This window comes from Grammomys surdaster, unplaced genomic scaffold, assembly GCF_004785775.1.
Source record: "Grammomys surdaster isolate TR1022 unplaced genomic scaffold, NIH_TR_1.0 146, whole genome shotgun sequence".
Taxonomy (NCBI): Eukaryota; Metazoa; Chordata; class Mammalia; order Rodentia; family Muridae; genus Grammomys; species Grammomys surdaster.
Window position 1 is genome coordinate 8,187,202 of NW_021604604.1, and position 7,647 is coordinate 8,194,848.

Sequence of the window (7,647 nt, forward strand, 5' to 3'; positions counted from 1 at the left end):
TGAGTGGGTTTAGGACAAGTCATACTGACCAGAGTCCCTGTGAGAGCTGCTCATAGGTACTTACCACTCACCCTTCTCTCCCTGTAAAAGAATGATTCTTTTTGCTCTCTATGGCTCATTCCTGCGGTGTGTGTGGGTGTATATACACAACGAGTCAACCCACCCACCTCTCCTAGCTGCAGATTTTCATGAATAAGCTCTTCTTTCATGCTTTCTGGGGTTCCTGTTTCTGAAGACACCATTTCTGTGTAGGTGTCACCACTTTGCAAATAGAACTTGTCTCTCTTCACTAGGAAAGTAACGTTTAAGTCAGGCTTGCCCGTGGTCTCAGAAAAGAATGTTATATTTTTTGCATCTACCAGGATGGAGATTCTCACAGGCTTTGCAGATGCAAAACTCATAATTAGACTTAAAATCTAAATAATGCATAATTTATAAGAAATCCTAATAATCCGTGCATATTTTGGAGAATAAAGTTTCACAAAGTAGCCCAGGCTGGCTTTAAATTCATGTTCCCTGCCTCTACTTCCTTAGTGCTGGGTTTACGGTTGTGTGCCATCATACCCAGAAATAAAGCTTATGCCAGAAATGAATACTCAATCTGTGTTTAACAAACAGCACCTCATTTATTGCAAACAAGCATTGTATGTTTTAGTAACAGTAAGGTTTAATGTATACAAAACAATTCATCTCATCTCCAGAGACATTGGATTTCGAAAATTTAACCAATTTTAAGTGAAATAATTTATGAAAAGGGAGATAAGAGGGGTTATCTCAATGGATAAGTACTTTTCTACCACTTAAAAGGCCCTAGGATACTGGGTTAGAGTATTAAATTTCCCCCCCCCCCCACAGACACAGACACACAGACACACAGACACACAGACACACAGACACACACACACACACACACACACAGTGGAGTGAAAAATTTGAAATATTTGTCTCAAAATAAGTTTTGTAATCCTGGTTTTATTATTAAAATATATATTCTGAAATGTTATTTGTTTAAAAATGAACAGACAAGAAAAGAAGCACAGTGCACTCTCCCATTTCTAGTGGGGGGATCTTACCTATGTGGGGTGATATTCACCCATTCAGCTTTTTTCAAAGTTCCCTGCTGACTCTACAAAGTAAATTTCTTAAAATGTCAACTCATCATCCTCCTATAATTTTAAATTTCACAATCCTTGGTATTAAAAATTAATTCTCCAGATGTCCTTGACTTTAATTAAATCTCTAAACATTGTTTTGGAGGCTGTGGCCTATTCTGTCCTCTATCTCTACACTACCAATAAATTACTCTAATGTGTATGAATGTACCTGACGAAAAAACCTCTAAGTAAAATTCTTTTAATTTTTAGGCAATTTTTTTTTATTGAAACTATGGGATGCAATTATATACCAACATTATTGTACTTGTGTAAGCTACTTTTAGGAATAAATTTAAAATAATTAGGACATTAGTAATTCTAAGGCAGTATAACATCTCAGGACCTGGGCAACATGCAGTTGTTTCCAGGAAGAAGAAAAAGTTTCTTCCTCCAGATCAGTAGACACAAAGGGTAATGTCTGATGGGTACCGGAGGAGACAGCAGAGACGCCTCAGTCCATTCCTGCTAATAACTTGCTCTGGGACCTGGAAAAGAAATCGTTTCACATCCTACTGGTTGGGCTTTCACAGCTGGAATAGAAAAGGTAATGAGGCTTTGTTTGGATGAGGCAGGAGAGAAGATTCTAGCTCTGTTCATCTCTCTGCAGCAATCCAAACACAAAGCATGATGTGGACTCAAATGTTCATAATACCTCATTCACACCAGGAGCATGCCTTGGAAGCCTGACAGAAGGAAAACAAGGGATACTCAATTAAAAACTGAAAAGCAAACAAGCCTGGGTACTGTGGAGGAGGTCGGGGACCAGTGTGGAACACTGGCTGAGAGAGGAGCCACGTTTAAGCCTCTCAAAGAAGGCAGGAAGACAACTCTGAGTTGTCTTTATTCTATCATTTTGGTGATGAAGTAGTTTTAATTAAATTTGTATTTTAATTAGATAGTCGTAAGGTGTTAAATGTCATTGCAACATCTTAATCGAGTTAATGAGGTGAGAAAATAGAGCACAGAATTCTAGCTAGGTCAAACTTGTAAGCTCCATTATCAAAACAGAGAAAATGTAGTGGTATCCTTTCCATAACCCAGAGAAGCAAGCCATTAAAGTCAGGTGCCTTTGAACACAGGTAGAAAACAAGAATCGTTTGGATATGCAAAACATAATTAAAGGAACATTTTCCAGGGGAAAATTAATTAAACCGAGAAAACATATGGGTTATCGCATAACTTAAGTGGAAAATTACCACTTTGCTCATCATGTAAACTCCAAGGGAATAAGAATTCTAGTTTGTAACATAAGTGTTTTGGACGTTGCAGAGATCAATGTATCGGGCATGGAGTCATCTGTCTTCAGAAAGTCAGCAACAGAGAGTACATAAGAAAATACTCTCAGAAGCATGACAAATCAAAAGTGAGTGTCCTTATCAACTGTACTCTTAGGGTAGTATGCTTGTGCCGTACATACATACATACATTATACATAAATTATACATATGTATATAACATACACATACATAGTACATACATGCATAATAATGCATGCATAATATATACATAATACACATATATGATATATACATACGTAATACATATACATACATAACACATACATATATAACAATACATAATACATGCATGCATACATACACACATACAAGGTCTATAATGACATATTTCATTATCAAGGGTGTCTTACCTAATCATGGCTCAGAACCTGGAGGTGGGAGGATCAGGAGTTTAAAGCCATCCTAGCAACATAACAAGTTTTAGACTAGTCCGAGCTACATTGAAACCCTGTCTCAAATTTAAAATAGAACAATAAAGTTTTTTTTCTAAATTTCAGAATTCATATGCCATGCATGTGATTAAACACAAAATGCCTCTAAACGTTAATCTTCATCTTCTACCTCAGTGGGCATGAAAGAAGGAATATCTAATTTCTGTGCTATTTTCCAGCCACAATAGGGTTCTTTGTTAATCCCTAGGTGACCGCCTCTGATTTTCCGTTTGGATAGCCAATTTCCCATTTTTAGATGCAGGAAAAATTAAGACTCCTTATGGGCATCTGATTTTTCTTTTATTGTGTTCACCCCTCCCCAGGGCTTTCCGGCTTGCTTTTTAAAGATTTTGTTACTGATCCAAGAAACCTATTTTACCTGTGGGAAGAAACGGTGAAATGTATTGTACTTTGAATAATTTACAGTATCATTTTATTAAAAAAAGGTGAATATTTCATATTTGCTAGCAAATGAAATGTGTACAGTATGTATAAAAACAGCATAAATACTCGATGGTCTCTGGGCCATTACTTTGGATAACCTTTTACAGGATGCACTGGCTACTTATGGTCACCACACGTCTTTGGTGCTTGCTTCTATTCATTAGAGCAGTGGAGAAACCACCGTGGTTTTTACACTACACTAGGCACTCTGGTTCAGTATTTTTTTTTGAGCCTTACTTTCTTCTGCCCCCACTTAGAAATAGAAACGTGGACAAGAAGACAAACATGCTAGTGATGTGGAAATGGAGTTGAAGGCATTAGAATGACCTATGAGGGACATTTGACAGTCGGGGGAGGGGGAGAAGGGATACACATATTTTCTAATGTGTCAAGATGTAGGCTTGTTCTAGAAGTTCTAGAAGGTCTCAAACATGCCTACCTCTCCATCTCCCTCTGTTTCTCTCTCTCTCCCTCCCCCTCTTTCTCCCTCTCTTCCTCCCCCACTCTGTGTAAGTGAGTGCTTGTGTGTGTGTGTGTGTGTGAGAGAGAGAGAGAGAGAGAGAGAGAGACAGAGACAGAGACAGAGACAGAGACAGAGATTTCATGTTTGTGGAGGCCAGAGAACAAACAACCTGAAGTCACTTTGCAGGAGCCATCCAACTGTCTTTTTTGAGACAGGGTGTCTCTCTCAGTGGCCTGAAACTCTTTGTTTAGGCTGGGCTGGCAAGCAGTGAGTCCCGGGGTTCTGCCTGTCTCTACCTCACGATCACTGTGCTGTAAAATGTCTAAGATGGGGTTCTAAGAATGAACTTGTCCTCAGGTGGGCAAGGACTTCTCTGAGTTATCTCTCTTCTGGGCTTTCAATCTTTAGAACTATTACATCAGGTTAGACTCAATATTAAGGATCTAAAGGATAAGGGTTGCTTGTTCAGTCTTTAGTTTTAATTTTGGGTGAAAGCATCCTTATATTTCAAAAAGGAATATCATTCTAAATTCAAAAAGACATAGGACCAAGTTTTGTGGTTTCATTTGGTAAATATGAGCAGGACTTTTACACGCAGACACACTCGTGTGCCTGGGTGGTTCCTTGCATTTAGAGGGCCTAGGAGGAGGAAGGGAGTCTTTGGCAGGGTAGACTATCCATCCTTTGCCAGTGAGAAAATTCAGAGGGAATAAACAAGCACCCTGCTGAGCACCACACACCCAGCCTGGGCACACACCGGACTACTGAGACAGAAGCCTCATACCTTTTAACTCAAACAAGGGGCCCTAGAGTTGGGCTAGGCAGACACATACCACAAACATCTCAGCACTGCATTTTTGCATACCTTTTTCCCCTGTGGAAATATGCCCATCTAAAAATTTTAGTGAGAATGTTTTCATGGGAAAATGACTTACTAGTACTTTTTATTCTTTGTTCCAAGTGCTTCATTTCTGGTCGTTGATTATAGTTTATTCTGCTCCATTCAATGAGGGAAGTTTCTTCTTGTCTTGACTCTTTCTTCATAATTCTTACTACACTGAACACCCCTGAAATATCCAGGGGAAAAATCAGTGATAGGGAAAAAAAACTCACTAATGGATCATAAACACTCAGGAATTTACATTCGTTCCTGTATTTAGCACATGCCTGCGTTTTTATCCTTCAAGTGTTCTAAGCACTAGGAGTGTGGAGACAGGGCAAAGTGCTCTATGCCTTTGTGAAATTTCTGTGTAATTTGGGGAGATGGAGACATAGAAAATAAATACAAAAAGTACTTGGTAGTGTACGTGCCGAGAAGACATAAAACAAGCAAAAAGAATGGAAGTCTCCATCACTTAGGTTTGAAGAGTAATTCTTACCTTGTTCAGGCAATATCTTGCCAGACTAAAAAAAGAGGATGTTCAAACAACTTCCCTAGGAGAGAGTATGAGATAGCTGATGCAAAGCAACTGGCGAATTCATGCGGATTTCATTTCCCATGTACCTCGTGTACTCTTCCCATTACAGTGCCAGAAGCACAAAGTCAGGAAATATCGTCTAGGATTCCTGACTTATTTCCAAGACTTTCTGGGTACTTTCCGTCAATCTGAAAATGCAAGAGCAGGAAATAGAAGGATGTCTGGAAAAAAAATGTCCCCAGTGACAATTAAAGGTTGAATCTCTTGTGTCAAGAGAGTGACAGACTCTCATCTATATTTAAATTCTAGTCAACCTTCTGGGGACCAGTTGCCATGCAAGTGAGTAGTGAGGTGTGTTTGTCACTATGGGTAATTGTCACTGACTATACAGTCAGATATTTTCCACATGATATCTCTACATGAGATATTTGTAACATTAATTTTAACCCCGAAAACTAAATATAGGGACAGAACAATTGATGATCTTTCAGTTATACTGATTCTTAGAATATGAATAAAGGTTTTGAATATTTTAGATGGTCTCATTTAGGCTTAAAGTTTTAATGATATTAAGAAACTTATTTTTAGAATGTTGAGTTTTCTAATGGCCTACGAAGAATCTATGCAGATATCCTCATTCTACAAGCATACTGAGATATTAATTTCAGATTGGAAAGGTGTTATTGTGAAAAGAACTAAGCATGAGACATTTATCTATCATAAATCCTCAATGTTAGATGTTTATTTTACCATTTTTATTAGAATATGTTATCAAATTCATGTTCAGCTACCAAAGATTTGTTTTCAATTCAGGAAAGTCCTTTGTGAAAATGGTCTTAGTTTCACTTCAAGCATGGCAGGAAATTAGATTTTTCTCACATTGAACCATCCTTGCATCATGGAAATAAACACTAACAGTTCTGGCTTGGAAATCTTGGGGATTTATGGTGGCATTAGGAAGTGGGTACTATTTTTATTAGGTCTATTTTTTAACATAAAGTTATTGAAAACTTCCACCTCAGGAACATGAAATGGCTCAGATAGAAACCCAGAGAATCTACCTTGCAACTTCTTTCTCAGCCTGAAGATTTTGCCTCTTTTTCTGGTGTTTCATTTTGGATATTTTGTTTGTGAATTATGACCTATCTCAATGGCTCAGGTTTCCAGGCTAGTGTGAGACATGAGTGGTGAGGAACCTTCACATCACACGTCCTGGGACTTCACTGAAGTGAGTTGGGATGAGGCATAAGTGAAGATGAAGCAGTCAGACAAGTAAGACATTTGCATAGTAGGGTCATGTGGTTAGAAGGAACATGGGCTGGTATATTCAGAGGAATTCTCTAGAAACTTTAAGAAAGTAGAAGGCACATATCATCATCCCACAGTTAGCTAAAAACAAGCAGACTCGGAATGCTAGAGGATCCCCAAGGTAGGATTTCAAGAGGAAAACATCACTTCTAGCTGCAGAGAAATCTGATCCTGCATTATATTTTATGGAGTAAAGAGCTATACAGAGGATTACATCAACAGATAGCATAGACAAATGGTCTGTGCAAATATCAAGACTATGACAGAAATGAGTGAGACTTTGAAGTCTCTCTTGAGAATGTTTGAGAGGGTTATTCAAGAATCTTAAACCCTCAAGGGTCTTTGCCACTGTTGTCTAATTTGTGGTCTATGGATTACATGGGACCAAAGATAAGATGCAGATCTATTCAAAATCTTACTCTTGCTTAAAATACTGAGAGAGAGAGAGAGAGAGAGAGAGAGAGAGAGAGAGAGAGAGGGAGAGAGAGAGAGAATGAATGCCATGTCCTCAAAGGTAATTGTAGATGGCAACGTCATGTCTCAATGTTAAAAAGCTAGACACATCTGCACTTTTGACAAGATTGAACACATTGACATCCTTATGGGCTGACACGTACAGCTCCTCCCCACTGACAAGAGAGAGCAGCTTCCTCTTGCCTCATCCACTACAAAGTCTTCAAAGGTAAATATTAACACTATGGTATCCTGTAGAACTGCCCTCGTCTTCCTTGTTGACTTCTGATCTATTACGAGGGTCAGGCTGCAGCATGCCCTGGGTGAGACAATGTATAGTCGGTAGTCGGGGAGGTGCTGACCACTAACAGTGGTGCAGCATGCCAGCAGGGCTCATCTGGGTTTGGATTCCAAAAGCACAAGGGCAGGTGAGGCAGAAAGTAAGGCTGAAGAAGGGAGATATTTACTGTGAAAGAACAGTCTTCTGTAAACCAGTCTGATCTAGGGATATGGCACACTGCAGGACACCTGTCACTCATTCTTGTGCAATCTGAAAATGCAATATGTAACAAGAGGCAATGGAGAAGTGCCAGGCTTCCCTCTGCTAGGTAATCCTCAGGCAGATGCTAAGAGGCTCATCTGAGAATTCCCAGCCTGGGTCACTCACAAAATGTCTAA